The sequence below is a fragment of the Aythya ferina genome (genome assembly GCF_964211825.1).
Source record: "Aythya ferina genome assembly, chromosome: 1".
Classification (NCBI taxonomy): Eukaryota; Metazoa; Chordata; class Aves; order Anseriformes; family Anatidae; genus Aythya; species Aythya ferina.
Window position 1 is genome coordinate 41,443,200 of NC_140296.1, and position 25,336 is coordinate 41,468,535.

Sequence of the window (25,336 nt, forward strand, 5' to 3'; positions counted from 1 at the left end):
AGCTAGTATGGTGCCATGTTTTGGATTTAGGATAAGAATAATGCTGATAACACACTGATGTTGTAGTTGTTGCATAGCGGTGCTTGCACTAAGTCAAGGACTCTTCAGCTCCATACACTGCTGTGCCAGTGAGGAGGCATAGTTGAACATTCAACTATGCTCATTTGTGGTTTCACGAGTCCAGACTGAAGGTGACTTCATTGCAAAATATATTCATGTACTTGATGTGTTTAATTGCAAAGTTACTTTAGAATGTTTAGTAAAATTCTGAAAGATATAATTTATGAGTTTTTAACTCTGAATAGTTACTCTTATGGTTCTCCTTTAATTCTCTATTTTTGAGATCATTTTTAAAGCAGTAAACATTTTTTTATCTTTAGTAATAATTTCTACTAATGAGGATTTCTACCAAGAACTGCTGTAGATCAGTAAAAACAGAGCCAGCAAGGCCATCAAGTCACACTGTCAAGATAAACTCCCGTTCTGCAAGAAATGCCATCTAGCTGAGCAAGAAGGCAACCATACACTTCTCCGTCCTTTATTCATGTCTTCATGAAGCAATTGTTACTTTTCACTGATACAGAAAATGTTTTCTTGCATGATGATGATGGCAATAATATGGCAATAATATGACAATGTGGCTCTGATCATATTTGATTATACTGATTTTACTTTATTTCCCAAATTTGAGATGAAAATACATGTTCAGATTACAGAAGAATATAACTAAACCAGATTAGGAACAGGTAATTCACAGCTAGATCTGTGTACATGTGTGTGCCTTACTGTCTTCTTTTTTGGTATTAAATATATGTTAGAAGAAATGATAAATTAAGGAAATATCTAGATACGAGGGAAAAAAAGTGAATCAATCGTAAGATATATTTGGAAGAATACTTAACCTCTACACCACTCCTGATATTCACAGTAATACTCTTCTAACCTGCCATGGGATGACTCTATTAAGTGTTCCAAATTTCCAGATATGATCTTACCTCACACAAAGTGAAGAAATCATCAAAAGCAGCAGGAAATTCTGAGGCTGTGGTCTATTCTGGAGACTGCATATGTTTATTCCAGAAATAAGTTATTTATATAAAAAGATAATCCCGTATACATATTACATAAATCCATTTATCTCCTCTGGCACCTCTCAAAAAGAGAAGATAATAATCTAATGTTCTAAAAAGTACTGTCAAGAATGTTCATAAAAATCAATGAGAACAGATGACATATAGTCCTCTAGAAAAGCATGAAATATAATTGTGGCACCTTCTTTCCCTCCTTCCTGTCCAGATGTTGTTTATGCTGTATTTTGTGTTTCAGAGATAGAATTGTATGTTTGTTTGTTTGTTTTCCTTTGACTTCTGTGGGTTGGTTATGATAGCCTGTCTGATTGAAATTATTTTATGAGTTGTTTTGTGATTTTAATGAGACCAATATCTGCATAAGCTAGTATTCAACCTGTTTGCTTTTGATCAATGTATTTTTTACGTTTTCTTGTATAGTATGCTCATAAGGATTGTCTTCATTACTAAATTCTACTCAGACTTCAGCTGAGCAGAAAAAAAAACACTGATTTTCTTCATGGACAAGAAAATAAAAACTAATAATCTCATGATTATTATCCCTAAACCCTCTATTTTTCTCTTTCTTTCTTTTTTGTTCTTTTGTTCTTTCTTTCTTTCTTTCTTTCTTTCTTTTGTTCTTTTGTTCTTTCATTCTTTCATTCTTTCATTCTTTCTTTCATTCTTTCAAAAAAAAAAAAAAAGGAAAAACAACAAAAGAAAAACATTCTATTTAAAATTTATTTAATTGTCTAAATTAAACTGACCTCACCCTTCAGCTTAATCACTAATTATTTGGTAACTTTGCTATTTCATAAGGGATTTTTTCTTTTTCAATTTTTCACTTATGTCAAAATTCCTGAAAATTCCTGTTGCATCCATGGTGCAGACGACACATTTCTGTACTGAATAAGGAAAGCATTAGAAAGATTACTGTAATCCTGAATTCAAGGCTAATATAGTCTTGCACCAAAAATTGAACAGAATTACAAGTCAGATTTTCAGCAACAACTAACTATCAAATTTGGGTAACACAATATTCCTGTAAATATTTCAAATCAAATACTACCTATGTGTTTCCATGAATCTGAAGTTTTTCACTCTAATTGCTTATATTCTTTAAGTAATTGATCTTTTCATTTATCACAACATTTCACTTTACAACCATTTTTTATATGTAACAAGGTAATCGTGGCTGATTTAGCTAAAAGTCATTTAATCTACTTTTTACATAGGTAAAATGCTGAAGCTTTAACTATTTCCCAGATTAGATATGGGTGTTAGTACTCTTAGCTATCTGCACAGAAACTTAACTTTTACTATTTAAACATATATTGTTAAGATCTGGTTGTACTGCCAAACACTTATAAAAGATTTCTAAATCATTTCTTCACTTAATCTCAAATTCTCTTGACCTCCTTCTAATTTAGTGAAATGTTTTAGAAAATTCCCAAAAAATGATTTTTGAGATTATTTAGACATCTCACCTGTGCTAATTTTATTTGGGAGTAATTTTTATCCTCAAGCAAAAATATTAAAAAAAATCATAATTCTTGCCAGCTCTCTTCAAAAATATTAAGGAGGTTCCAATAAATTAAAAGGAGGACTCCATCTTGACATTTGAAGTCATTTACCTGTCCTTGCTAATTGACTAAAATTGCTTGCATTCTTATAAGCTGTAGTGCATTCACATGAAGTTTGTGTGTTTTGAAACAGTTAAGTTCTTTCTCACAAATATGTTGCTATGCTCAGATTTGCTTAGCAACCTAAGACAACTAAACTGGTTGGAAATGAAATTTGTTTCAGTGGAAATAGATCATTTCTTTTTAAAAAGTGTAAATTGGCCAGTAGGTCAGTATCAGGCTTTCATATGATCCAATTACCATGTACAAATGGGCCTTAGCTGATGCTCATCTAGATGAGGCATAAAGGAGATTTTGACCCAAGACATTGAACCCTTCAAGTATTATCCAAATACGTAAAATACTTTGTGTGTGTGTGTGTGTGTGTGAATTATTTTGTGTAGAAAATTCAGCTCTTTAGATGTCTGCCTATTTAATTTTAAGGCTTGTCTAATTAAGGACCAGAAATATATATACACACATATATATACATACATACGTATACATATATATATATATATAAATATTCTTTTAAATTATTTATATTTACCATATCTAAGAAGTGGGATAACATGAAGATGATATTACATGATATGAAGTATATCATGAAGATAATTTTAAATTTGTAATGTTCTCTTCTAATGAATAAACTGAGATTGAAAATCAGTAACATATAATAGAAACAACTGATGCATATTAACAATTACAACCTGCATCCCTAGGACATCCCTAGTTAAAGAAAATGATGGGATGGTATATTAAATCTAATCAGTATCATCACTAAAAAGAGGCCCCCTAAATATGCTGATTTGTACATTCTAACTGAAGCTGAGAGATTTTTTTTTTCTAATTTATTCATTGAATTTCACCTCTTCCTATTCTTGAATTCTCTGTGGGAACATTTGAATACTCCAAGATATATTAATCATTTTGTAGTGTCCAGAAAATAATTTATGTGAATAATTTTTGTCTGTAAATAATTTAAAGGTAATGTGCAAAAAAAAAAAAAAAATTTGAACCACATTCATCAGTCTTGTCTGACTAGCTGACAGATGAATTTGAAAGCTAAATCAGATTCTCAAATGCTTTTAAATATTTTCTTTCAACTGTATGAAATGGCCTAGGCCTCATTTAGATGCTTAATACTGCATAAGAAGTAGACTTTAATTTATCATGGATGAGTTTTAGGATAAATTCATTTTCATATTGGGTTTTCTGTTTAAAAAGAAAAAAAATAAGCACAATTAAAATGTTACATTGAAAAGAGCATGTGGAAAAAATTAACTGCACTGTATGTCACAAATTAAAACTAAATATCAAATCAATCAATCTAAAATTTATCACCTATAATATAAAATTTATCACCTATGGGGGGGGGAATCATTACCAATGTAGATTAATTTTTTTTTTTTTTTTTTTGAAACTTGATTAACACATATATAAATTGAATTTCATAAACTTATCTAAGAGGTATTCTTTCCTTTGAGTACTGATCTGGGAATATCACACACACACACACACAATCAATCAGCAGAAAAAACGTAGTTCCGTATACATGTTTTTCGTGGGCCATTAAAATTTCAAAAAGGGTTGTACTCCATGTGGTTTTAAGCACTGATTGTTTTGAAGGCTGGACCAGTTTCTCATATGTGATGAAGAGAACTGATACACCACAAAATTCATTAAAAAAAAAAAAGTGTATTGAGATTTTTTATTTTTATTGTGTGAAAAATTTTGTTTTTCTATTACCTGCTCTAAAAGATTTAAAAGAATATCAGCAATAACTTTAATGTCAGTAAGAATGTGTAACTGTAAAAACATAAAACATAGAAGCATACACTAATGATAATAAAAAGTTATGGTTTCATATTTGTAATAATAGTATCCATGTTAATGGCAGTAAGCACCAGCAAGTGGCCTATTCAGTCTGAATAGTCTATGTTTGGATAAGATATGACTGAAAAAAAAGACAATAAATGTCGTCTCACTATACCTGCTAATCACTACAACAAGCTATAAATTGTTTTGAAATACACTCAACTTTTTTGGTGTCAGTTTCCTTGAGATCGGTTTGCTTTTGGCTTTGTTTTATTGGAAAAATAACTGGATATAAATGAACCACACTGAAACAGTTCTTATCCTCTGACATTGAACTAGGAACTGCAACACATTATGGAACACTAAAAGGCTGAGAACTGCAACAACAAGCAAACATACTTTATTACTTCTAAGTGAAGTGCTCTTGCTCACAGGAACTGTCCAATGTCAAAACTACAGTTTACAGAAAGTGTTTTGGGATAACATTTTGTGCTAGCCTTTAAAAATAGCCTTTAAAAATCTATGAACATGTTAATTTTCATCCTGGAAGCTGAACTTTAAATTCTGAAAAATTTAAATTCTGATTCATCCTGAAAAACAGGTTCAATAAGTATTATTCCAATGGTCTTTTAATTTTAATAGGATTTAAGAAATAAGAGGTGATGGATGATGATACAGTACTAAATCAGGAATCTTTTGCCTTTCCATACTATTCAGTAATCCATCCACAGCAGTAAACAAACTTGTAGGTAATATCACAACTACCTGACATAACAAGTTTGCTATTTGTAACGTGAAAAAGATCTTATTGTAGTTTTCAGAAAGCAATAATTCTTCAGGCATAATTCTTACTGAATATTGCAAAAATGAATAATAGGATAATCAATATTAGAAAAGACCTTTAAGATAACTAAGTAAAACCATCAACCTGACCTAGTGAGTCCCATCTCTTAATCATGTCCCATAGTGCCACCTCCACGCATCTCTTGAATATCTCCAGGGATGGCAAATCCACCAATTCCACAGGCAACCTGTTCCAATGCTTAACCACCCTCTCTGTGAAGAAATGCTTCCCAACATCCAATGAAAACACCCCCGGCACAACTTGAGACCACTTCCTTCTGTCCTATCACTTTTCAACTGAGAAAAGAGACTAACATCTTGCTAAAACCTCCTTTCTGGTAGTTGTAGAGAGTAATGAGATATCACCTCAGCTTCCTCTTCTCCAGACTAAACAACTCCAATTCCCTCAGCTGCTCTTCATAACTCTTTTTTCCTAGTCTCTTCATCAGCTTCATTGCTCTTCTCTGCACACACTCAACTCAGTTTCCTTCCAGTAGTGAGAGGCCCAAAACCAAACACAGTATTTGAGGTGCAGTCTTATCAGTGTTGCATACAAAGGGACAAACACTTCCCTGGTCCTTCTGGTCACGCTATTTCTGTTGCAGGCCATCGTGCCATTGGCCTTCTTAGCCACCTGAGTACTCTGTTGGCTCATGTTCAGCACCCTGAGGTCCTTTTCTGCTGTGGAACTTTTCAGCCACTGTTTCCCAAGCCTATATTGCTGCTTCAGGTTGTTAGGTCCCAGTTGCAGGTGCCAGCACTCACCCTTGTTGAATGATAATCTATTCCAATTATACACACTAATCCTTAGAAACTTCAGTGGTGTTTGGACAGGCAAAGGAATCTGGTTTCCTTCTAAGAATTTTGAGTCAAGTAGGGAAGAAAGGTTTTGAAACAAAATGTAATGGTATTGCATTATGTTTCAATTTAACTGGAAAAAAAATCATTATAACTCATTAATTTAACTTCTATTATACATTTCTCTTCCTCTTATTTTTCATATTTTCCATTTTGTCCATTTCATTTTCTCATATACCCTGCATTGTTCCTTAGTTCCGCAAAATTTTGCTGTTACTGGATGTTTTACTCTTTTACCATCTCTCTCTATACATATATTTAAATGAAATGAAAATATTTTTGAAAGAATTTGAATTAAAGAAGGCATAAAGAAGGAAAAAAAAGGTGACTGCTCACTTATTTTCAGAAAGTAAGTAGATCCCTTCTTGAAAACAAAGTATGATGAAAAGAAAAAAAAAGTATCTTATTTGGAGCATTCAGAATGAGAGGAGTTGGGTGTGAAGAAATTAAGTTGAGGGAGAAGAAATGAAGAAAGTGAAGAGGAAACATGTTTTAACATCTTTCTTTGTATCTCACTGCCTGAGTTTATTTTACTGGCAAGAAATTAAAATAATTTTGTGCAAGTTTAGTCTGTTTTGCCTATAAATGTAAAGAATCTCCCTGTCTTTATTTTCACTCATGACCTTGCTCATCATATTTTCTCCCCTGAACCTACTGAGGAAAAAGAATGAGAAAGCAGTTAGTTGAGGACTTAGTTGTTAGCCATACACAAAAGCTGACAATTCTTTTTTATCAAACTACATTGTATTTTGCTCATTGCATATCATAGTTTTTGTTTTTGGTATTGATGCTGATATTATCAGGATAAAATGCATTATTTGTTGAATTTTGTTGTTAGGCAGCATGATTTTTTTAGTTAGCAATCTGAATAAGCTTTGAGAAATTGGACCATTCTGGCATGTTCCACTAATTTCAGATCAAAATTCAAGCCCTAACCTATAGCTGAGTACGCACATGACTCTGTAGTAACTCTTCACAGTTAATTTGGAGGTTTGGAGACTAAAATACAAGATTTTCTCACTTATAACCTTTGCTGAGGCCATAACACACATCATTGCCACAGGCAAGTGACACTTTTTATCTGTAAGGAAAGCCTTCAAGATGAATTTCTATTTGATCAGTCTCAGTTTAACTGAAAGAGAGGTATCAGAATGGACAAACAAAATCCATTCAATGAATGAGATTAATTCTCATGTGCTTCTCTGAGTACTAGGAAAGAAGATCAAACTCATTCCCTTTTGTCAGTTCCCCAAAAGCTGAATAATATTACTTCATCTTCCACCAGTATATGAACTACTTACACAGATGTCCTGGTTTTAGTTAGGACAGAATTAATTTTCTTCCTAGTAGCTGGTAGAATGCTATGTTTTGGCTTAGGATGAGAAGAGTGCTGATAACACCCCGATGTTTTAATTGTTGCAGAGCAGTGTTTACACCAAGCCAAGGACGTCTCAGCTTCTCACTCTGTCCTGCCAATGAGCAGGCTGGGGGTGCAGCAAGAGCTGGGAGGGGACAGACCCAGAACAGCTGACCCAAACTGGCCAAAGGGGTATTCCATACCATCTGACGTTATGCTAAACAATATGTAGGGGTGGCTGGCCGGGGGGAGGAGGGCTGGACTGCTTGGGGTTAGGCTGGGCATTGGTCAGCGGGTGGTGAGCAATTGCATTGTGCATCACTTGCAAGTTGGAAAGTATTAAAACAATTAATTAAAGTATTAAAACAGTTATTTTGGGGAACTGCTCTTGATATACCAACATAACAGCAGTTGATGTGCATATGAGTAGAAACATATTATTTTTGATGAAATAATGAATGGCTTTGTATCTGTGATACTAGTCATATTCTATGTAAGTAGTGCTGAGCTTTAAAAAGTTAAATAGTTTTACAATAAAGGAGAAAAAGCAAAAATTACATCTGTATATTTTTAATTAACTTGAATATGATTCCAGTGAAACCATTTTTATATAGGATGTTAAGGTGCTTTTGCTCTATGAAAGGGTGTTAAGAACTTCTAAGTGTAGTCTTTTCTACTAAAATACTTTTATTTTCTATTATCTTCATCATATACGATTTTCTACTTAATTGTTCTTACTGAAATTTGATCTTTCCTCTTTTTTTAATCTTTACCATTTAACCTCTAAAAATGATGTCAGATTCTTCTGTAAATTACTTCAGCTTAAGACTTGAAAAATTACAGTAGTTCAAGGAAGGTGATAGTTAAAATGATCATATAAAATATTTAGCATACTGACTTGATTCTGAAATGTTCAGAACACATCTTTTTCTCTTCACCTTCACTCTTGATATCTACAGCAAGGCATACACATTCTCTGGCACAGGGCTTGGGGACCTAAGTAGAAGACTTTTATATGCATCATGAGGCCAATACTCAGAGCAGCTAAGAGACAGTTTGGACCCACATTAAACTAAAGCACAACTATTTTCATTTCGGAGTGCAGAGCAGAGCATTTATGCCACAGAGAGCCACAAGAAAGACAGTAGAGAGACATGTCTTTCCAACTGTTTTTTTAAGGGATGAGTTTTATGACCTCTGTGAATTAACAAAAATCAAATTAGCGAGGTTATCCCTGACATTTTCTAACCTTTCATCTTTGGATGAAACATACAAATGTGTGTTTAAACTATTCAGTAACTAAAAACACACAAAAATACACAATCTCTTTTGGTTAATATATCCCATTTGTCTGTGGATATTCATTTTCTTCAGCATTTAATGAATAAATGTACTGTGGTATAAATTGTTTGATTTCTAAATCTGAAGCAGCTTCCAGAATGCCAGGTGGCTCAGTGTGAACTTTGAAAATCCTAGTGGCATATGAATTTTTTGAATTTGTGTCTTACAGAGAAGCCATTCTTTCTAGGAAAAAAAAAAAAAGTTTTATTAAATGTATAGTATAATTGTTATACAATATATACATTTGTTGCATACTGTAGTACTCTGTCTCTAGTGCAGTACTGAATTGCTAACCATACATAGAGATTTTGCATAGGAAAAGAGCTACAGTTTTTTTTTTTTTTTTTTTTTTTTTTCCTCTCCAAGTTATGATTAACCATTTTAATGTCAGCCAACAGTATATTGAGTCATCTCAAATGAAAAAAATGCCTTGTGGGTATACCAACTAGTGAATATGAAACAGAAGGTGATATCCTAACCATTCATAGAATTAATAAAACAATTATTAGGACACTATGCACATTCTAGAATCTCTGCTTTAATTAGATGCTCACAAATATGAAACGATTTGCAGTGTTTCACCATATAGCAAACCCCACTGAGAAACAGATGCAATTTCTCTGTAATTTATCTAGGAGTGACATATTCATGTCATTTATGAATTTGTAGAAAGAGTATATTTCCAATCTCACTGTGCCCATAGTCACAATGAGACCCAAAGTTAGAAGCCATTCATTTCTGCAAATGAATGCAGAAAGAACGTAAAAATAAATGATAAGGGTAATTAACTAATGGACTAATTAACTTGGAGATGAAGTAGTTTTTTTTTTTTTTTTTTTTTTTTTTATCAATTCAAGGCTTTTAAATAGGAGTGAGTATCTTCCTCAAATAAATATGGTGTAGCTCTGCCAGACTTTACATATTTCATGGAAGTATTAATGAGATCCTAGGAGCTATGCTACTGCAAATTCAGATTATATAATTTTAAAAATTCAGCCTTAAAACTCAGAGACATGCCTTGTTGAAGCTGCTTTGCTATGCATGTCAGAATTAAAATTTCACCAAAGAAAGTACACATTTTATGAAACAAAACATATTAATGAAGCAAGAAAGACAGAATTCCATTCCCTATCCATGAGCTGTTTTTGCATTTTATGTCATTCCTTGTATTTGTGTCTCTTCCGTTTCTGTTCTGGCTCACTAAGCCTTGATTTACTGCTTAAATTCCCTGAAAAGTCCATCTTTAAAAATGGAAGTTAAATATTTCCCTGGCTTTTAACATTACTTTTGGATAGCCAAAATATTAAATCAACATTTTCAAGTAAACTTTTGTAGGTTCCAGTTTCCTGAGGCAGAGAAAAAAAGGGCATGGGTTTCTCTCTTCCTTTTAATAGGTACTAATAGGTACTGAGCAGATGGTCTTATAATCAAATATTGCTCTTCTTCATCTTATACAAAGTCAAGTCTGTTATACATTCTCTGTAAGGATTCACTGAATCAATCCCTTCTGGATGTTATGTGGAATGTCTCCTTTCAAGTCTGCAGTTAATTTCTTTGGGTGTCAGACTCCACAGACTCCTGAAAACTAAAGCATTTCCATATGGACCAGGAAGCAGAAGTTTGAGTCCCTTGAACAGTTTCAGGGAAAAAAAGAAATAAAACTTCAGCACTGAGAGTTTCTGTAGGAAGTTTAGAAACAGCTGAGTAAGATATTATAGGACATTCAGTTTTAGATATGAGGACCTGAATTGCATTTTTTTTTTTTCTGCAGATGTGGTTTTAATGCATAGTGATCTTAAAATTTCTCTAAGTTAAGGACATGGTAAAGAATCTAAAAATGTATAAAAATATATATTTCCTGAGAAGTCATAAAATAACTTTTTCATTGGACTGTACCTCAGAACTGTGAGAAATAGTGAGAAAAGGAAAGAGCACAAGGAAAAAAAGATGAGCTTTCACCTCTCCATGTACTGTCTGTTAGATGATAACTAAAACACATCTTGAAAACTTGACAACAAATGTTCAAGAGGACAATGTATCGGAAAACTTGCTCTTGAAATAGTACTTTCTTCAAAGTGAAAAACACAAGGTAGCATTATTCTTTTCTTCTTGTTATAGGTCATAGAATGGTTTGGATTGGAAGGGACTGTAAAGACTGTAAAGATCATCTAGTTCCATCCCTCCCCCACCCCACACCCTCTGCTATGGTTAATGACACCTTCCACTAAATTAGGTTGCTCAAAGCCCCATTCAACCTGGCCTTGAACACCTCCATCCACAACTTCTCTGGGCAACCTGTGCCAGTGGCTCACTTTTCTCAGAGGAAAAAACTTCCTCCTTATATCTAATCTAAATCTACACTCTTTTAGTTAAAAGCCTACACTTACACTAAGCAAATGCAGTTAAAAAGTGATTTGGGGGTGCAGAACACTATGTAAGAAATAGAATATTAAATGTCTGTAATATATAAAGGTAATATACAATTCAAAGCTATATTAAATCTTAACGTAAAAACACTGATCTATACAGTCTTTCTACAGCTAAGTGTTGCACCCAAAAACATAGGTATTGATTGCGTATATAGAAGGTTTTCACAAGAAAATGTTCTTTCATAAATAGAACCAATATTTTTAATATATCTATGAGGACAGATAGATATTTTTTGCTTTATATTCCGTGTGCTTGAGATACAAAACAAAATTATTCATAGCAGATCTCTAATTTGGTAAAATAAAATAGAAGATTGCAAACAGATCAATGTTCCATTGATAACATGAACTTCACAGCATTACAGCAGAGGCCAAAACTCTACAATGTGTTTTTTGTTTGTTTGTTTGTTTCTGTTTTTTAAAGCAAAACACTACTTCAAAACGAATATATATTGGGTATGGCTTTTTTTCATAGATACTTTTAATCCTCTTCAATGTAGAAAACACAGTGCAGGCCTGTATAGGGTTTCCATGGCAAGGTTTTAATTGCATGGGGATAGAAGGGTGGTCTCTGTTAGAAGAGTCCAGAACCTGCCCCATGTTACATAAGGGCCAGTTTCCGCCGGCTCCAAAAGGGACCAGACACTGGCCAGAGCCAAGCCAGTAAGTGATGTTGTTCATACTTCTGTGAGAGCAGATTTAAGAAAGGGAAAAAATAACTGCTACCAAACACCAGTTGTGAGTGAGAAATAGCCCTTACCAAGGTCAGTGCAGAAGGAGGGCAGGACGTGCCCCAGGTGCTGTAGAAGTTCCCCTGTGGCCTGTAGAGAGGCCCCTGGTGGAGCAGGCTGTCCCCCGGCATCCCATGGGTCCCACATGGAGCAGACCTCCACGCTGCAGCCTGTGGAGGAGCCCCCGGTGGAGCAGGTGGATGTGGCCTGGAGGAGGCTGTGGCCCATGGAGAGGAGTCCATGCAGGAGCAGGGGTCTGGGGGGAGCTGCTGCCTGTAGGGGACCTGTGCTGGAGCAGTTTACTCCTGATGGATGAACCCCGTGATATGGACCCGTACTGAAGCAGTTCTTGAAGAGCTGCTGCCTGTGGGCAGCCCCTGCAGGATCAGTTCAGTAAGGACAGCATCCTGTGGGAGGGACCCCACATGGAGCAGGGGCAGAGAGTGACCATGAAGGAGCAGTGGAGATGAAGTGTTAGGGACTCACAGCAGACCCCATTCCCTGTTCCCCTGCACCATGCGGGGGGAGGAGGTGGAAGAGAGTGGTGGAGGGGAAGGTGGTTTTAGTTTGCTGAGTGATCTCCCTGCCCTTATCTTAACCCTTGAGCCCTTTTCATCGTATTTTCTCCGTTTCACTTTGAGGAGGGGGGAGTGAGAAAGTGGTTGTGGTGGAGCTCAGCTGCCCTGCTGAGTAAAACCACCATACCAAAGAAAGTCAATCCTTATAGGGAACATGAGTATCACAAAAAAATAACAACGGTAGGCAAGTTCAATTAAGATTACCTGCTAACAGAAGACTAAGAAGCAAAAGGAAATTGAAAGCCCAAATCATAATGAAGTGGAGGTTACAAGAAGCATTAAGTCATCCTTCAGAAAGATGAAGTCATATTCTTATGTTCAAAAGAAAACAGAAAGCATAAAAAAAAAAAGTGACAAAAGGAAACAAAACTAAAACTTTTTTTTTTTTCACATACATCAGGATCAAGAAGTCTGTTCAGCTAGTTGATGATTAGAACATAAAGGGAGTACTAAAACCAAACAAGCAGAAAAGGTCATTTTTGAGAGGTTGTAATGGTGATCCTTGCAGAAGAAAAAGGGGAGAGAAGAATCCCATTAGGGAGCCACTCTCTGCAGGAGACTTATCAAGGATCTGCCTGAAAGTGCATAATTGTAGTAGAGTTTATGAAAAAAAATGACAAATGAACAATAATGATTTTCCAGGACCAGATGTTATTCACACATGAGATCTAGAGGAACTCAAGGATGAAATATCTGAATTACTGACTTTCATGTAGCTTTTCACTTTAAAAAGCTTTAGATCCTGAAGATCAGAAGGTGGAAAATCTTACTTCAAATTTTCTAACAGGTTCCAAGAGCTGTGGGGCAAACTATTTAGTTTACATAGGTTTCAAAAAGCCTTTGGACGGGCTCTCTCAGAAAGCTTTTAAGTAAATTAGATAGCATGAACAAAGCCATTTGTTGCATGTATAAATAACTGGTTAAGAGAAAACAAAACAAAACAAAATAAAACAAACAAACAACAAAAAAAAAAAAAACACAAGTAGGAGTAAATTATCAATTCTTGAAGAGGAGACAGGTCATCGGTGCTGGAAAGCAAGGGTCTTTACTGTAAAACATATTAATAATTGACCTGGAAAGCAGGAAATCAGTGAAAAGAAAGACTGCTGAAAATACTGTATTATGCAGGATAGTAAGGATGAAAGCTGACTGTGAGGAACTGAAAAAAAGACTGCATAAGACTCAAAGGGCAATGAAGTGACAAATGAAATTCAGCGTAAATAAATGTAACGTAGAGTGATGAAGAAAAACACTCCTATTTTCACATATAAAATTACAGATTTAAAACTAACCATTACCTCTCAAGAGTCATATCTTGGAGTTATAAAAAATGTTTCCCTGAAATATCAGTTCAATAATAGCAGGAGTTGGAAAAGCAAATAGAATATTAGGGATTGTTTTAAAAAGAGAGAACAAAACACAAGCCACCATAATACTGTTAATAGACTGTCCTACACCTTGAATGATGTAAACAGTTTTGATTCTAATAAAATGTGCAATGGATAAAAAAGAATAGAAATACAAACAAACAAACAAAACCCAGAAAAATACAAGATACAGATTTTTTTTTTCCTTCTGTACAAGAAATGACTAGGTAGGCTAAGAACATCATATCTAAAAAAAAAAAAAATATTACTTAGGGGAAGTGAGGCTTATAAAATCAGGGATAGCAAGGGATGACAACAGTTTATTCTCTGTTCACATTAGCAAGAGTCTGGTCCCAAGATGTTCATATCAGGGTTACAAGGATGGGATGAGATGAACAGTTTTGGAAATACTGTACCCATGGTGAAAGTAGGGAAGTGGTTTTATTGGGTCTAGATGTCTCAGGTAAGGGACATTCTTCTCATCACAGAGGAAACAATGTACTGAACCACACAGTTCACTGTTCTTAGCTTTTTATTCATGGGTGATTTTGCAGTTTATATTCACATTAAAGACAAAGAACAGATTTCCCTAGCTCACTGAGGTTTCTTTTCTTCTGAAGGCACCAACATCCCTCTGAAATCATAAAGAAAATGAAATAATGTCAGAGATCCGTTTCCAAGATGAGATTTGGAGGTAGACTGGCTGGGTAAAGTGTTTCATGGGGAGATGCAGGGAATATCATAAAGCAGAGACACTTCAGATGTAAGGAAGTAGGTGGGGGCTGCCACTTCCCCTGAGTTGCCCCGAAGTAGAAAGTTGCAGGACTCAATGGGACCCTCAATCCCTTGAAGGTGCAGGATGTTCTCAGTAAGACACCCTGTCAACTGTGCAAGTAACACATGATCCATCCAGTCGTGCTGAGTGGAAGTCTTCTGTTTTAGTGATGATAACCAGGACTATCATCTATGATGCCATGCTCTAGGGAAGAGTTTCTACTGCCTTACACCTGAATGTTGTGAAAGATGAGCTCAGCTAGGGTTGTCCTCACATTGGTGGCTATGTGGAACTGTCAATATTGGAGAATTTACATATCCTAAGAATTTGGGAGCCCTTGGTCAGGAAGGCCTCTCAAATACGTAAGGATGCTAAAACCTCTCCTCTGCCAAGGATCATAATTAAATTCTTAGAGGTCACATTTTAGCATAATGCTTGATTGATAGTGGGAAATTCCATTAAACAACATAATCTCAACAAAGGGAAGTTCAGATTAAAAAATGAACAATCAGAGGTTTTGAAAATATTTTTTGTTCTTAACATATTTTAAGAGAGTATTGTTGACATTTTTTTTTCTTTTTTTTTTTTTTTGGGGGGGGGTGGGTGAGGGGGAGTAGATGCATAAGAAACATATTTGAAGAATCAGCCATAAATATGCATGTTAAGTTTTTAATTAAATTAGCTGTTAAAGCTGAAGCTTTATTTCTTGTAGCCTTTGATGCAATTGCATTGCTAAGACTGGTTCTGTACCCATGCCCAGTCTTGCAGTGCAAATAGCTGCTCATGAAAAGCAAATGGGTTACCAACTAATCTAAGAAATGTTGAATATGAGGAATTTGCTAACCCACAGACAGCTGAGGTATAGTTAACTTGCTGTGACATCTGGTACCTGTTAATAAAACAAAAGGATTTTGTGAATTTCTGATGTACTCAGAGAGGACTGATGATATAACTGTTTCAGGACTAGAAACTGAAAAACGCATAAACAATACTGAAATGTTGTTGTTGTTGTTGTTATTATTATCATCATGATATACAAAATATTGTGAATGTGGTTTCATGCCAGACTTTAAAAAGAGAAAGTATAAATATAAACTTTCCATCATTAATAGTAGGGTGTCTCATTCTACAGCACAGCTGAATCAAACAAGTTAGAGTTCCCGGCATATAGAGTTCCCTCAGTTTCCTGAGGAAGGTTGATAACCTCTTCTTGTAGCACTAAAGAAGTACTAGCTAAGTATGCATCTAAGTAATTATGAAACATTTAAATGTTGTCACAATATGAACTGTAAAGAAAAGGGGAAAGTTCAGGATATAAGCCATTTTCTGCTCACTATATATCAGAATCACAGGGTGGTTAGAGTTGAAAAAGACCTTAAAGATTATCTAGTTCCAATACCACTGCCATTGGCAGGGATACCTTCCACTAGATAAGGTTGCACAAAGGCCCATCCAGCCTGGCCTTAAAATAATTTCCAGGAACAGGGCATTCACAACTTCCCCATTCCAGTGCCTTGCCACCCTCATTGTAAAGAATTTCTACATAATGTCTAACCTCTTTTAATTTAAAACCATTATTCTTTGTCCTATTGCTACACTCCCTGATAGAGTCACTCTCCATCTTTCCTGGAACGCAGCTATACAGTCTCCCTGGAGTCTTCTCTTCTCCAGGCTGAACAAGTCCAACTCCCTCAACCTCTCTTCATAGGAGAGGTGCTCCAGCACTCTTGTCATCCATGTGGCCCTCCTCTGGACTCATTCTAACAGATGCATGAATTTCTTATGCTGGGTACCCAAGAGCCACAGGCAGTACTTCAGATTAGGTCTCATAAGGGTAGAGCAGACATAGAGAATCACCTCCCTCAACCTGCTGGCTCTGCTTCATATGATGAAGCCAAGGATACAATTGGCTTTCTGGGCTGCAAGTGCACATTGCTGGGTTGTGTTCAGTTTTTCATCCACCAAGTCCTTCTCCTCAAGGCTCCACTTTATCCATTCATCATCCATCCTGGATTCATGGTTAGGATTGCCCCAACTCAAGTACAGAACCTTTCACTTGGCTTTGTTGAGGGTTCACACAGGCCCACCATTCAAGCCTGTCCACGTCCCTCTGGATGGCATCCCTTCCCTTCAGTGTACCACTCAGCTGGTGCCATCCACAGTCTTGCTGAGGGTGTACTCAATCCTACTCTCCATGTCACTGACAAAGATGTTAAATAATACTTGGTCCCAGTACTGACCCCTGGAAAACATCACTCACTACAGGTCTCCACCTGGATACTGAGTTCTTGACAGGAACTCTTTGAGGGTGACCATCGAGCCAATTCCTTATCCACTGAGTGGTCCATTCGGCAAATCCATGTGTCCTGCTTCAGGAGAGGTTCTGCATTTTCCCTAGACTTTCTTTTATTGCTGACATACCTGTAGAAGCCTTTCTTGTTGTCCTTGATGTCCCTAGCCAGATTTAGTTCTACCTGGGCTTTAGTTTTCTAATTGGATCCCTGACCATTTAGACAATTTCTTAGTATTCTTTCTAGGCTACTTGTCCTTGCTTCCACCTTCTATAGGCTTCCTTCATGTGTTTGAATTTGGATATGAGCTATTTGTTCCTACATGCAGGCCTCCTGGCATTTTTGCCTGACTTATTTATTGGAATTTATTGCTCTTGAGCTTGAAGGAGGAGATCCTTGAATATTAAGCAGCTTTCTTGGGTTTCTCATCTTTCTAGGGTTTCAATCCACAGTACTCTACCATGCAGCAAGGTCTGACATCTTAAGTCCAGGATCTTGCTGTGCACCCTTCTTGCTACACTACGGATATATGAGAATGAGGTCCAGTGTTGTTCCTCCTCTTGTTGGCTCCTTTTCCAGTTGGAAAAGGAAGCTTCCATCAATGCATTCCAAGAACCTCCTGGATTGCCTATGCCCTGCTGTGTTTTCCCTACAACAGGTATCAGGGTGGCTGAATTCCCCCTCGAAGACCTGAGCTGTGAATGTGAGGCTGCTCCTACCTGCCTATAGATAGAGGGCATCACCCACTCAGTCTACTTGGTCAGGTGGCCTCTAGCAGACCCCCACTATAATGGCATCTCTCCCTACCCTCCCTTTAAGCATGACCAATAAGCTTTCAATTGGCCCTTCATCCCCAGGCGGAACTCCATGTACTCCAGCTGGTCATTGGCTAGAGGTTAATGCTCAATACTCATCTCCCCTGCTTATCTTTTCTCTAGAGCCTTTACAACACTCCTTGTCTCTGTGATGCCAGTAAGATCATAGCCCTGTTAGAACTCCTCTTATTTACTCCCCCATGCTATGTGCCTTTGCATAGAGACAATTAAGTGGGACCTCTGATGTAAACTGTTTTATTGGATGAAGTACCTGGAATTCCTTTGTGCTGCTTTGCAGGTGCTCTCTCACTGGCCTCTGATCCCCTTCTTTGCTCTGGGCATTTATTTCTGGCACTGGCATCAAGATGCTAAGAGTTGGATGGATTGAAGTTCCCCTCCTCTGACAACTTTAGTTTAAAGCTCTCTTCATCTATCTTGAATAAAGCATCTAACTTATAGGTTGGTAGTATTTATGCATTAAACAAGGAAGGATTTTTAGTAGTATGTATACATTAAATAAGGAATTTTGTCTGTAGGGGCTTGTTCAACACCAGCAGGCAGTTAAGAACTACAAAGCTGCTTGGTCACTTACACAAAGAGGGGTGGGGAGAGAATCAGAAAGGAAATTGTAAGTAAACTTGTGGGTTGAGTTAAAGACAGTCTACTAGGTAAAGCAAAAGCCTCGCATGCAAGAAAAAAAAAAAAAAAAGGAATTCATTCACAAAAAGTCCTTGACTCTGTGCAAGTACTGCTCAGCAATATTTTTAAGGTTCCTTCCAGCCCAAACTATTCTATGATTCTACAAATCTGTGATTCTGTGATTTCGTGATTCTGTGATTCTGTGATTCTATGATACTATGAACTAAATTACTGGTGTTTTATAAATGCTGTTGTCATCACAAGTTCACAACACAGTACAATATGAGCTGTTATGAAGAAAATTAACTCTATCCCAGCCAAAAGCAGGACAGATTTCTGCTACAATAGTATGAATTCAGATTGTAACTTACACTTTTCCTTCACTTCAGTGAAATTATCTGAAATACAGAGTATTCAAATAAGATTAGTACCTAACTGTGTTTCATTCTGAAAGATTTTTCCATACTTTTAGATATGAGACAAAGATGAAGATCACTGAATTACTTTTTGTGAGATATGATGGAGTCACTAAAAATACGAGAAATTCAATGCCAGAATACTAAAGCCATGTATTCAGCAAGTCATGATGTCATGCCCAGTTCAAGACAACAAACTAAAGTGTGGATTGATTAAATTTTGATCATTGTACTTTATTTAAGAATATGTTTTCTAGATCTCCTGAATTGAAATTAAGGCATTAGGGCATGTCTGTAACCATGCTGTGCCACTGCAATCAAGCAGATTGTCATGAAAAGCTTAGGGGATTGGTCTTTATGCTTTTTTACTTACTGTACTATTTAAATGTACTTAAACTTTTTAAAATACATTGCCAAAGTGTATTTTTTTTCCAATTTACTGTATAATTCCCTTTACTTTTGTCATCTGTGACAAATAATATTACCTACATATTATTGGCATTTGCATTGTAGTGTGACAGAAGTTTTCAATTAACTTGGCTTGTTTCCAGCATGAAATCATGTTTTATTTTTGTTTTTATTTTTATTTTCTCATTCTTAGTCAGTCCTTTTGTCTCATACACTTAAAGAATATCATGTAGGCACATGTATCTTTTATAAGAAGAAAGAACATGCATCTGAGTTCTGAAATATTTCTGATAATTTTTGCAGGTTAATTATTATTACCTTGGTTTTACAAATCCAAATAATTTTTGCTTTCTGAAAGATAGAATTTTCTCCAATTTTACAATTTAATCATCTTGAAGATTTTACAGGAACACTTTTGTCATCACTCTGTTATAGATTGTGGTGGACAAAGAAATCTTAAGGGTCTTATTTCAATAACAAATAGTTTATTTTTTCGTGAAGGATTCCCAGAGAAAGGGAGAAGGGTAATAGAAACATTCATTATACCCTTCACATTACTACAAAAACTATTTTATTTTTTTAATGAAGATTTAGTAAATAAAAAGTAGAAACTAAATAAATCAGCATCTCTAAGTTCATCAGTAGCAGTCACACCATAAACAGTTTTCCATTTTGGCAGAACCCCATTTAAAGTGATGCTAACCACTATTAACCCTGAAAGGTCTTATACAATTCCAAAGGTTTGGACCTTCTAATAAAATGTAATTACTTGATCTTTAAAATAATACAAAACAATTAAATTAAATCATATTACTGAAGAAATGGCCTTTCCTGGGAACTAGCCTGCATTTTTAAATCCTTGTTAAAGTATTTTGAGAAAATATTTTAAGTTTCAATATTGGTCAAATATGTAGCAAAATACCTATTTGAATCAAATTGAGGCAAGCACTACCTTTACAGTTTATAAAAAGTATATGTCATTTCAAAGTGTTAGGCAGACACAGAATTATTGGTTTGTGCCATTGTTACTGCATTTCTGATGTTTGTTTGTTTGTTTGTTTGTTTGTTTTCAGGAAGATATGTGGTGAAGATATATAAATGTTAAGGTGTGGGCTAAACTTTATTCAAGCTTCTGGTGCCATCTCCTGGGTAGATAAGGAATAATCTGCTGTATGAAAGAATACATTTAGAGAGAAAACTATGCATTTTCCATAGTTCACTTCCAACATAAAAAATATCTTTCATCTTTCTTTTCTCTAGCACAGTTTTCTAAATGTTATATCTTCACAATTCACATCATTCCTAATTAAGGATTAAAATTATATTTCCAAGATACATATTTATTCAGTGTTGTCTTAATCAGGATTTCTTTCTGTCTTCTAAAGCAAAAGTAGATCTCTTAGGCATAGTAAGTAGTCAGATTTTGTGAAAAGTGAACCTCAAATGTTATCCACTACAGCCATTTTCATGTTTTTAGACCAATTTAGTGTCTTAGATCTTCAGCTTCAGATATTCAGTTAAATTTGTAAAGGTGGGTAAAAGGAGAGAATGTGTTTGCTCTTGAAAGGGTATCTTGCTTGTCAAGGACCTTTTCCAGTGCAACAATGAATAATAAGAAATTGCATGTGTGTCATTGCTACAAGGGGCTCAGTGTCAGCTCCATGTGAGACGTGAGAGAAATTTGGTACCAGCTGCTGCACTCAGGCTGGGTTTGTGTGTACCCTGCCCTGTGATGATGGCTGCTAGAACCATTGTCAGCTCCTGGAGTAATAGGGGTCTTCAGCCTCCAGCCCCTGGTGTAGGGGTGGTGAGTGAGACAAGTGAGGGGCTCTGTGCTGGCAGTTGGAGCGGGGTCACAGGTCACAGCCTCTGTACCTGGTGCTGGCTGCTGGTGGTAGCATCTGTGTTTGCCCCAAACTGTGTGTGTGCAGGGTTTGCATGTGTGTTTGCTGGCAAATCCCTCACAGGAGCAGCTGGTGAGTGGGTTAACCCATGAGGCAGGTGAGAGGGACCAGGATCCAGGCAGTGGTGGTGGGCAGAAAGTGTTGTGTTTTTGCGTTCACTAGTGACCTTCTATCTCTGCCAAACCAAGAGGAGGAGGGCACTTTGCTGCCTGTGTGTCTCTGGGACCGGTTCTCAGCTTTGCTATAGGTTGAACCAACAATGGAGAAAGCTCAGCTGCATTTTCCAGCCTGGGCAGAGACCCTGGTTCCACTGGCACCGGGCTGGGCTCTAGCACCATGCAGGATGAGTTGTGGACTTGGGGAGCTGGAGGAGGCAGACATGCTTTCAATGTCATGTAACAAAATTCCATTACCTGTTATTATGATTTTTCTTTTTTTTTATTATTTTTTTATTTTTGCCTTATATACAGTAAAAGATAACAGTAAGCTACCAACAAATCAAATTATATGCTGTTTACAATCTTGTACCTTGATTAGCATCATCTCCTTGTCTAGCTTGCCTGAGTTGATTTCCTCTTCACCTCTCATCCAACTTATGTATCTGTGGCCAAATTCACAACTGAAAGCCAAGATGTGGCTGGAGGAGTGGAATTTGTAAACATAAGTTAGATTCTCAGATTACTTGGATAATATATAAATAGAACAGGGTGTTTTAGGATGAGCTTTACAAAAAAGAAGAAGAAAAATAAAAAGGTATGCTAAATAGACACAGCAGTCCCATATTCAGCTAACTGGTAATATGAAAGCAATTTGCCTGAAATGTCTCTCTCGTCTCTCTCTCTCTCTCTTTTTTTTTTTTTTTTTTTTTTTTTTTCCTTTGGAAGTTGTGCCACTGTGTGGACAGCTGTAATAATTCTAAGAACAGGACAATAAAAGGTGCCTACTTCTGTAGCTTTGCTGACAGCATGCTTGTGTAGCTTAGGTCTTTAGTTTTAATCCCCACTTAAATGTTTTTACATGCATTCATACATTTCATGTTAAAGAGATGTGGCATAAAATTTTTATACAGCTCTGGCAGTTTTTTGGAAGCCTGAGTACCACCCTTCACTGGGATTTTTCCTTATTACCACACTACAGAATCATATTCTTGTCCTCTTACTAATCTGATGAATCTTACATTTTTGGCATACTATCCTAATGAAGTAGCTTCAGTAGCAGTAAGATTAAAAATTAGTTCAAAAAGCCTTATGAAGAACATTGCACAAAATCATTTTTTTTCACTTTCTGGAGAAGTGTTCTAGAACTGTTTGTCAACGATCTGACATCTTTTGAAAAAAACTCTTGGTGTCAAGCTGAACAATAGAACTGGGTGGGCTGCAGTTGCTTGAAGATTGGCTGGGATGTTCAGTGGGTGTGTAATTCCATTATGCATCACTTTTTTTTTTTTTTAATCTATCTATCCTTGATTTATTTATTTTCTTATTAAACTGTAATATTAAATTTAATTAATACTAAACATTCTTTAATATTAAGTAAAATCACTTATTCTCACTCTTTGGAGTCTAATGGTGGGTGCCACACTGAGCATGGTTGGACAAACCTTCTACTTCTGTTATCTTAAGAGAGAGGAACAGTAAAGGAACACACCAGAAATTTCTAGAGAGACAAAGTATATGGCACAGTTTCCTGTAGGGAATCTGTTAATGGGTATTTGCATCCCCAGACCAATGGTCATTTTATAGGAATATTCTGAGTAGTCATATTGCTTTGCAGATCATATTTTGAGATGTTTACTTGAAAATAATTTTAGATAAGACAGATAAGCCAAATAGTATTTGTATTATTTCTGTCCCTACTAAGCATAGTAGTAAGCCTGGTGGAATAATGTCAGCACACCAAGCTTTCTGCTGAAACTCTGAGATGAGTTTAAGCTGTTTGGCTAAACAGCTTAAACAGGAGGGCTAAAAATCTTACTCGGGTACTGGATCATTCCTGGTGGGTGTTTATAGCTTACTTTCTGTAGTGGATCAAAAATATGTGCATCCTGAAAGCAGATGAGGCCTCTCATTTGTAATGTAATTAATGTAATGAGGCTACATTAATACTTAGTTCTGCCTTTAAAGTAATACATACCAAACCCCCACTGATCTAAATGGGTAAATGGTCCCTGTGTAGTGTGCCACTGGAATTGGCAATTTTATTGATATCTACATGCATGTGTAGATAGATAGAGAGCATTCTGAGGGAGAAGTATGTGTGCTTCATATTAGGTCTCTAGATGGCATTGTGTGAATCAGGTATTTTGGCAGAAGCTATAAATTCAGTACACTCAATAATAGCAAAGGGGAAAACAAAACAAAACAAAAACAAACAAACAAACAAACAAACAAAAAACTTGTCATTATTCCTGATGTTGATTTGACATTCTTGAGCCATCTTTGAAGATCAAATATTTAGTTCAGTTCAAAGTAGTATTCACATATATACTAAGATTGATTAGATTTCATTTTAGCACCCATGGAGCTCATTGGATATATCTGTGTGGGCAAATTACACAGTACAAGGGCATGTTCTCAGGCTCTGGAACTTGATCTTTCAGATTGCTAAATTGTTGAAGTGGTGCTTGCCATGTCTTCATCTAGTACAAATGTTATTTTCACAGGATCACAAAATCACAGAATTATCTAGATCATCTAGAATTATCAAGATCATTGAGTCCAACCTCTGACCTAACACTAATGAGTCCTCCACTAAACCATATCACTAAGTTCAACATCTAAATATCTTTTAAAGATCTCCAGGGATGGTGACTCAACCACTTCCCTGGGCAGCCCATTCCAATGCCTCACAACCCTTTCAGTAAAGAAGTTCTTCCTAATATCCAATCTAAACCTCCCCTGGTGCAGCTTTAGCCCATTCCCCCTCGTCCTGTCACCAGGCATGTGGGAAGATAGACCAACCCCCACCTCGCTACAGCTTCCTTTAATGTACTTATAAAGAGCGATAAGGTCACCCCTGAGCCTCCTTTTCTCCAGGCTGAACAAACCCAGCTCCCTCAGCCACTCCTCACAGGACTTGTTCTCCAGACCCCTCACCAGCGTTGTCACCCTTCTCTGGACTCACTCGAGCATCTCCACGTCCTTCTTGTAGCGAGGGGTCCAAAACTGAACACAGTACTTGAGGTGCGGCCTCACCAGAGCCAAGTACAGGGGGACAATCACCTCCCTAGCCCTGCTGGCCACACTGCTTCTTATAAAAGCCAGGATGCTGTTGGCCTTCTTGGCCACCTGAGCACACTGCTGGCTCATATTCAGCCGACTATCCACCAATACTCCCAGGTCCTTCTCTGCCTGGCAGCTTTCCAACCACTCATCTCCCAGCCTGTAGCTCTGCTTGGGGTTGTTGTGCCCCAGGTGCAGGACCCGGCACTTGGCCTTGTTGAACTTCATACAGCTGACCTCACCCCATCGGTGCAGCCTATGCAGATCCTCCTGCAGAGCCTTCCTACCCTCGAGCAGATCGACACACGCACCTAACTTGGTGTCTTCTGCAAATTACTGAGGGTGCACTCGATCCCCTCATCCAGGTCATCGATAAAGATATTAAAGAGGACCAGCCCCAGTAACAAGCCCTGGGGAGCACCACTAGTGACCAGCCTCCGGCTGGATTTGAATCCATTAACCACGACTCTTTGGGCCCGGCTATCCAGCTAGTTTTCAACCCAACGAAGCGTACGCCAGTCCAAGCCAAGAGCAGACAGTTTCTTGAGGGGAATGCTGTGGGAAACATTGTCAAAAGCCTTGCTGAAGTCAAGGTAGACCACATCCACAGCCTTTCCTTCATCCACCAGGTGCGTCACTTTGTCATTGAAGGCGATCAGGTTCATGAAGCAAGACCTGCCTTTCATAAACCCATGCTGACTGGGCCTGATCGCCTGGTTGCCATGCAAGTGCCGCATGATGACACTCAAGATAATCTGCTCCATGAGTTTCCCTGGCACTAAAGTTGAACTATCAGGTCAATAGTTTCCCAGATCTACCTTCCAGCCCTTCTTGTAGATGGGTGTCATGTTTGCTA